An 8,320-nucleotide genomic window follows, 5' to 3' on the forward strand; every position below is an offset into this window, starting at 1 on the left:
GTATATCTGTAAAGAAAATTCAACAATGAACACTGTTAAAGAAGTGGAGGTAAGACAATCCTACCTGTGAAGAAATTCCCTCTGCATTACTGTTTAATCTGGATTCAAGACGTCTGGGCATTTGGGCTTTGGAAAACTCAGTGTTAACAAGCAGCAGGAGAAACACCAGGACGACAAGTGTTTTTTGGAAGGCCATTATCTGGAGGAAGGTATCTCACTTTTGATAGCTCTGGTAAAGAGAAAAGAAGGACATTGAAAGCTTATGGATATTGAAAGACCTAGATAGAGTTGAAGTAAAGAGGATGTATTTTGTGGTGGTGGAGTTTGGGACCAGACGGTACAGCCTTGGAGTAAAAGTATGTCACTTTACAACAGGGATGAGGAGGGATTTCTCGAGCCAGAAGGTGGTGAATCTGTGGAATTGCTTGCCACAGACAGCTGTGAAGCTAAGTGATTGGGGATGTGTAAAGTGGAGATTGATAGATTATTCATTAGTATGTTTGTGAAAGTTTCCTGACCAGGGGAAGCAAATGGGGTTGAGAGGGATAATAAATCAGCCAAAATGGAATGGTGGGGCAAACCCTTTGGGTTTAAATGGCCTAATTCTGCTCCTATGACTTTTGGAAACTACAAATTGAGAGGTAGAATATTTCAGAAAACTGAGAATACAGGTAAAGTGAATACAGACAGACTTCTATATGACAAGAATGACTTATCGTTGGATAGCTGGGACAGTAAATCAGATCAGTTTTAAAGGCAATACTGTATTTTTGTAGATTAAGTTGTGTGTGTTCAACAATAGGCTATAGTATATCTGTGCTGAATTCAGTTCCCACATATTGTCTTGTACAATCAGATACCTGTCACAAGGTAATAGATTATCTGCAGAAGTACAGACTCTAGTAGCCTTGAAGACTACTTTAGAACACCCTTCAATTGTAGATAGAATAACATTAAAATTACTATTCTCTTCTTTAATCACAGAGAGTATGAATTTAGATTCCATTCCGTATGAGCTGCAAGTTCCTGTACTGCTGCCTTTGCTGAGCTGATTGTTTTCCATTTCCCTAAAGTTGTTTTTATGCTGAGTTCGTATCAGTGTCAAGTGTGACCAGGTGGTGTGATTCTTCCCTTGAGGCTATAGAATGGGTTCAAGGTCCAATCTTGTGAACAGTTCAAATTCTAGGATGCTATTTCAATGCAGCTCTGAAGCAATCCAGGCAGAGTTGTTAAAGCCTCTTGAGTGATTTCCATGTACCTTGGAAAAGATGGGCAAGTTCTCCCTGGTGTTCAGTCCTTGTCCTTTCTATCAGTGTCATTATCAAACACATTGTCGTAACATTGCTGCATGAGTGAGATTGGATGCTGTTTTTTCAATTTATCAGAAACTGTACTTCTAAAATACCTCAATGACAGAGAAATGGTTCAGGACAGCCCAATCAGAGCATAATACATTCAATGGCCACTTTATTATGGACAGCCGTACATCCCACTACACTTGTTAGTGCCGATATCTCATCATCCAAAATTTTCGATGTAACTTAATGCATAAAAGCATGCAGGAATGGTCAGGAGATTCATTTGCTGTTGAGACCAAACATCAGCATAGAAGAGAAATGAGATCGTAGTGACCTTGACCATGGATTGATCACATGTGCCAGGCAGGGTGGTTTGAGAATCTCAGAACCTTCAGCGACTTTCATGTACAAGAGATTCCAGCGTTTAAAGATAAGTCATCTGATCTTTGGCAGTTCTATGGGTGAAAATATTTGTTTCTGTGATATGTCAGACTGTTTAAGGTGACAGAAAGGTGCTATTAACTCAAATTACGACATGTTAAATCAATGGTGTGCAGAAGAACATCTCATGAACATGGAATGTCGAAACTAATTTAACGTCATTGCTGCTTGTGTAGTTTAGGAGCCAACATGTCTAATGATATTGTGAGAAATTTAAAATTCTAATTGGAATCTTGACCTTGAGTTTAGAAATAGCAAGTTGTAAATTGCAAAGGATTTAACCAACAGCTACAAACTAACAGTCAAACATGTCAGTTTGCTATGAAAATGCTTTGAGAACATAGAACAATGACGAGTACAGCACAGCACCAGGCCATTTGGGCCACAATGTTGTGATGAACTAGCTATAAAGCAAATCAAAAACACCCAAACACTAATACTTCCTGCCTATACCATGTCCATACCCTCCATCTTCCTGCAATCCTCTATCAGATTACCCCTCAGCCTTTGGAGCTCCAGTGGAAACAACATTTTATTACGCCTCCTGTGATAGCACACACCCTCTAAATGAAGCAGCATCCTGGTAAACATATTCTTCACCCTCTCCAACGCCTCCACATCCTTCCAAGTGTGGGGCGACCAGTACTGTATGCAGTCATCCAGATGTGTCCCAACGAGAGTCTTACAAAGTAGGAACATGACTATTGAGCTAAATTATTTGAATAATAAATGCAAGCAGGTTGTAAGCCTATTTCTAAACAACATACCAACTTGTGTAGCTACTTACAACTAGCAATGAACTAGGATGCCATGATCTCTCTGCTCAGCAACACCAAAGGACCTTGCCCATAACAGTGTTCTGTCTTGCGTTTGCCTTACTGAGGTGCAATTCGTCACATTTATCTGGGTCAAATTCCATTTGCCATTTCCCAGCCTATATCTGCAATTGATCTACATTTTGCTGTATTTATTGCCAGTCCTCCACACTATCCACAGCTCCATCAATTGTTTAATCATCTGCCAATTTACCAATGAAGCCATCTCCATTTAATGCTTGTCAATAATTATTTCAGAAAGACTCAGACAAATCAGATTTACCTGTAACGAAGAAATCGAAGTTGCTTTCTTTGAGCTGCTGTATCAGATTTCGGTGGTTGTCCCCTATATATTGTGATTCAGGGAGGGGAACAACCTCAAATGGAGTATTTTGCAATGGCGCAAATATTTGGATAAACATGTTTGTGAAGAGTAATCAATGCACCGTGACTATGAACAAACAGTTCATATCTTAGTGTATTCAAATGGGGATCTTATATACTCACTGTGCCTGGAGATGAAATCCACATATTTACAAAATCAAAGTGAACACTCTTACTGTTAGGAGAAGTAAGAACCAAGATGCACTTATACCTCATCCGTAGCATGGACTCTCAAATTGCACCGTCCACTGCAATCTTGGTCAGCAACCAATAATTTCCTATCTTTTTCCTTCCTGTGTTCCTCAGGAGTAGAGTGACATTTGTGATTTCCCGGTCACGGGGAGCAATTCCTGACTAATTATTCTTGCACTATGAATGCCTTCACAATCGCTTCAGCCTCTTTTTGCGAATCCGTGATGTCTTGTCCATCCACCGTCAGGATTTACAACTCTCCAAGCAATATCTCCTTATTAAAAGTGATGATACTCAATGCCGCCCAGGCTTCAATTTCTGGCATCTCTTCATGTCGGAAAACATTGGAGACTGACACAAAGTACGTGTACAGTTCTCTGCCGTTTCAGTGTATCTGACAACTTCTCCAGTGTCATTTCCCAGAGGTCCAATATCCATTCTACACTCTCTTTTACTGTTTATACATCTGTAAAAGTACTCTTTGTATCCTCTTTAATATTCACAAAAAGAATTAGGTTTAATATCACTGCTATATGTCTTGAAATGTGTTATGCTCGAGAAGTACATCGTAATACATTATAATAAAACCAGTAAATCACAGTTAGATTTCTATAAAAATAGTATAAAAAAGTTAAATAAGTAAGAAATCCGATGTCAGATGGGAAGAGGCTGTCGCTGAACTATTGAGTGTGTGCCTTCAGGCTCCTGTACCTCCTCCATGATGGTAGAAATGGGAAGAAGGCATGTCCTGGGTGGTGGTGGTCCTTCATGATGGATGCTGCCTTTTTGAGGCAGCGCTCGTCAGTGATGTCATGGATGCTATTATTTAATCCATACTTTTCCTTAATTCTATTGTAATTATTCTGCACATTATTCTACACCTTCTGCATTATTAATGTTTTACCTTATCCTACCTCATTACACTGTGTAACGATATGATTTGATTTGTCTCAAGGGTATACATGCAAAAACATTTACTATTGCGGTACCTATGGCAATAATAAAAACATTCCAATTCCAATCTGTTGAACCCACTTCCCTGCTATTTAGTGAAATACTGTCCACAGCCCTAGTTATGTGATTTGTCAGGACTTCAGACCTAGCATGTTTCAGCTGGAACTTGTCCAATCAAATCATCTCCATCCTTCCGCAATAGTGGAAGCAAAGTACCATGAATCTAAGCATTCTTCTCTTCCTCCAGCCAGCCCTCCTGTCACCCGCAGCCATTGGATCGTCTTGACTTAAGGAGGGACAGCTGTAGCCTAATAGGGGGCAGGTGTTTATAAGGGACTCGGGGACTGAGCCTGGGTGTGGGTTGTCCTACTCCGAAGCCGGTTTAACCCGATCTGTACCTGGGCTGCCGGCTCTGAATTCTGCTCTTTCCCTGGTTGCCGGCCTGCTCGGAATCCTGTTTTGCCCTGTTGCCGGCCTCTTCTGCATATGTTCTGTCCGGTTGGACTTGTTCCACTGCTTCTCTCGTGTGCGCTGGTCCCGCTGTTCCGCCTTAGTCGCCTTGCCTGCGCTGTCACGCTGTTGGTTGCCCTTCCCAATAAACCGGTGTATCACGGTAGCCCTACTGCTCACGTGGACGCAGCTTTCTTCTGATTCCTTGCCTCCCTCAGGCAGGCCCGGCTGGACTGCCGCTGCCCGGTGGGGATTCTGCCCTTTCCACCCATTGCTCACTAAGGGTTGTGCCCCGCACCTGCCCAGGTGTCCGCTCCTTGCAGATGCCTCCGTGTTTTTAGCCTGGGAGGTGGCCCTGCCCGGGATCCATGCGGCCCGCCACGAGCTCTGGGATCCTCCTGCCCTATCACGAAATCGGGGATCCAGCCCCGCCTGCATAAGCCCCTGCATGCCACGGCATCCCCATCCTGTCCTACCCCTAGTACTTCAGTGCCTGCGTTCTGCATTCGGGTCCAATCCTGTCCCCGTCCTGACAAGCTCCTGGAGACTTGATACTATCAAAAGGCTTGTCAGGAGGCAGATAAGAGTCAGGAGTCTAGATGTAGGGATGAGAGTGATGAAAAACCAGAATGGGTAAGGATGGGATTTCTCTATTAGGTCTCCAGATAAAGTTTGAATAACCAACAGACTTATGATCTGTTATGGCTTCTGTCACATGAAGTGGATGTTTTTCACTGGGTACTGTAAAACAAATGGAAAGTTAAAAACAGTATATTCCACGAATGGATGGTTACGTACTCGTGACATGACAGTGGTACCCTTGTCACTTGACAGGGGTTGAAGCTGTACTGGACTTGAGGTAATGGTCTTGTGATGGTGAAATGACGTCATTTTCCCGCCAGTAGAGATCATGTGACAGTTTTTTTTTACTGGTTATAAAAGGAAGACCCCACCCTGTGAGGAGGGGCAGCTCGTGGCTGGATTTGTCAAGTTGATTTCATGCCACTGCGTGATTTAATGGGATGACGCAGTTTAGCTGAAGGGTGAAGTTTTATCAAATGCCAAAAGCTTAAAAGATCATTGCCAGCAGGTTCTTGAAATACTGCTAGTTCCGAAATCAGTGGAGAGTGAAGATCGAAGATCGAGGAGGATCTATTTCGACGGTGAAACGGGTTCGACCTTATTTAATCCTTAATCGAAAGGATTTCGTGGACTGTTCACGTGTTAATCTCTGCGGGAAAGCCGGAGATTGAGGACAGTGTGATAAAGGAAAGGTCAGTGCCTTTAAGCCGTTCCATTTTGTAAATTCGTCGTGGGAGAAGTTCGACATCGGGTATCGAAGTGAAGCGACGTGAAAGAAAATTTAAATAGTCTTATAAAGTCTCTCCTTTTAGCTGAACTGTGAGCATATCGAACTTTTGGCAATACTACTTTCAAGAACTGTTTTTGCAATATCGCTTTAAGGACTGTTTGAGCTGCCGCACAGCAGCTGTTTCCGGTTACGTTAGTGTTTGGTTACTTTTGGGGGGGTTTGTTTTCTGTGTTTAATAAACGTGTTATTTGTTATACAGAACCCCTTGCCGAACATATATTCATTGTTGCCGGAATACGTAACAGGATGACGTCAGCTTTTCTGTCAATGCAGAATCATCTCACCCACTTCCACGTAGCAAATCAGTGGTCAGCACTTTACACCACTTAATATCTTTGAATCCAAACCCCAGCTCCTGAAGGGAAAAAGGTAGGTCATCGGGCATCGTGAATAAATTATTGAGATTTATTTCTCGTCAGCTGAGGAATACTATGTTACCCTGCAGACTTTGTATGAATTGAACGAGCTGGTCTTTGTGCAATAGATGTCAAGTCTGATCTCTAATTGCGACTAATACGTATCTGTGGAGGGAAATCCCCATAACTGGACAACTGTAAATCCTGCATTGGACTCAGCCGACGGCCCCTGTGCTCCACCATAGACTTTCCATAGAGTCCAAAAAGAGAGAGTGACATTCCACAGATCTTCCCAGTTCACAAGCTGGGAAATCCCCTGGCTAAATTCATCTCAGATTTACTAAGTACAAACTAAGTTAATAGACATGTTTTTACCATTTAGAAGACATTTGGACATGTGCATTGATTAGAAAGGTTTAGAGGGTCATTGAGGGCAAATAAGAAGCTCATTCAGGTAACTTGCTCAGCGTGGATGTGTTTGGCCGAAGTGCCTGTTTTCTGTGCAGTATATTTCTCCAAATCTATTTTATTAAGTAGTTCAGATTATTTTCTTTTTGTAATAGTGGACATGTGTTTTCAGCCGATGAATCTTTAAAACTGAGTTTGTGGAAAAAGCTGCCGATGTCAGCAGAGCAGCTGCTCGCTCTGGAACTGGCCCTGTGCTCTTTTGAGTCAAGCTGATGTGCAGTCAGCTGGCAAACCAGTGCAGAGAATCAATTGTCAAACTGATCTACTGTCACTGGTGCTTCCAGCTCCCCTGTGAGCTGACTCCGTTATCGAGTGTGACTTTATATATAGTAAGCAGCACTCAGCTTTCGGGCTTAATACTGAATTAACCCCATGGACTGGCGTTATGAAGTGTCTGTGGGCCAAGATGGGAACATACCCAGATTAATTGTCCTAGGCCATTCTGAGCAGGTTCTCCAGAGAAAAATTGTAGTAAGAGGACAGCTTGCATAATGTAGATTTTGAGAGAATGATGAGTGATAATCTCAAACACTTTAGAATCTCAGTGTTTCCTGTGGGACTACTAAACCTGTTCCACTGTCCAGCAGAGATCAGAGGCTGGTCACTGTCTGAACTTGATAGATTCATGGTGTTCTTTGCCTTACATCCACATCAGGTTTAAAAATGTTACTGGTGTTTATCTGCTGCACCTATATTTCCAGTACGCTCATCGCTACCCTTTCAGTGACAGATCTGAATGCCACTCGTATTGACCCAGACATTTACATTCGGACCTAAAATATCCTCTTCTACACCTCACCAATTGTTCACTTACATCGAAACTGTGCATCGTATTCCAATATATTTTCTGTGCAGTCATAAAAAGTACAAATTGATCAATGTATATTTCACCCTTTGTGTGTTCTACTGGTGCCTGTCGACCATGTGGCCTTGCTTATCTTGTTGCTGCTCAGTTCTGTTATTCAGCTGATGGAAGACTGACGTATCATGGAGGGAGAAAGATGAACTTAGAGAAATGGAGACTGCAAGAACTGCTTCTGTTCCCAGCCATTCTCCATGACAACAATAATTCTGGACTCGCTGGTTGACAGGATACGCTCAAGGAACAAAGACAGAATGAATGTTAACAACGTTTGAGGGCAGCATTCGTGAAATAACGAAGTTGAATTTGTTCAGGTCTCGTACCACACATCCGCCAATCTCTTTGACACCCACAATCTTTAGGAATTAAATGCTGGAGCATCAAGTCTACGACTGCCAGACTGGGTAACAGCTTCTTCCCTCAGGCTGAGAACCTAATAAATATCCTCGCACCACCAAGGTCTCATCACGAGCAATGTGAGCTGTTTATTGTTTACTGTTTACTCTTTACAATTCACCCGTGCTGCCCACTGCATGTATTGTGAATTTTATTTTAGCCATTTATTTGTGACAATGGTGTGTTTTATGTGCTGTGCTTTGTGGGTATATGTTTTCTGAGTGCACCATGGTTTGGAGGAACATTTCTTTATTTGGTTGTCTGTACTTGAACTTGAATTACTGAACCTGTTGAGCTAGTGTGTTTGTCGGTGCAGGTTAACAATGCACAAA

This window comes from Hypanus sabinus, unplaced genomic scaffold (assembly GCF_030144855.1).
Source record: "Hypanus sabinus isolate sHypSab1 unplaced genomic scaffold, sHypSab1.hap1 scaffold_154, whole genome shotgun sequence".
In the NCBI taxonomy this organism is placed as follows: domain Eukaryota; kingdom Metazoa; phylum Chordata; class Chondrichthyes; order Myliobatiformes; family Dasyatidae; genus Hypanus; species Hypanus sabinus.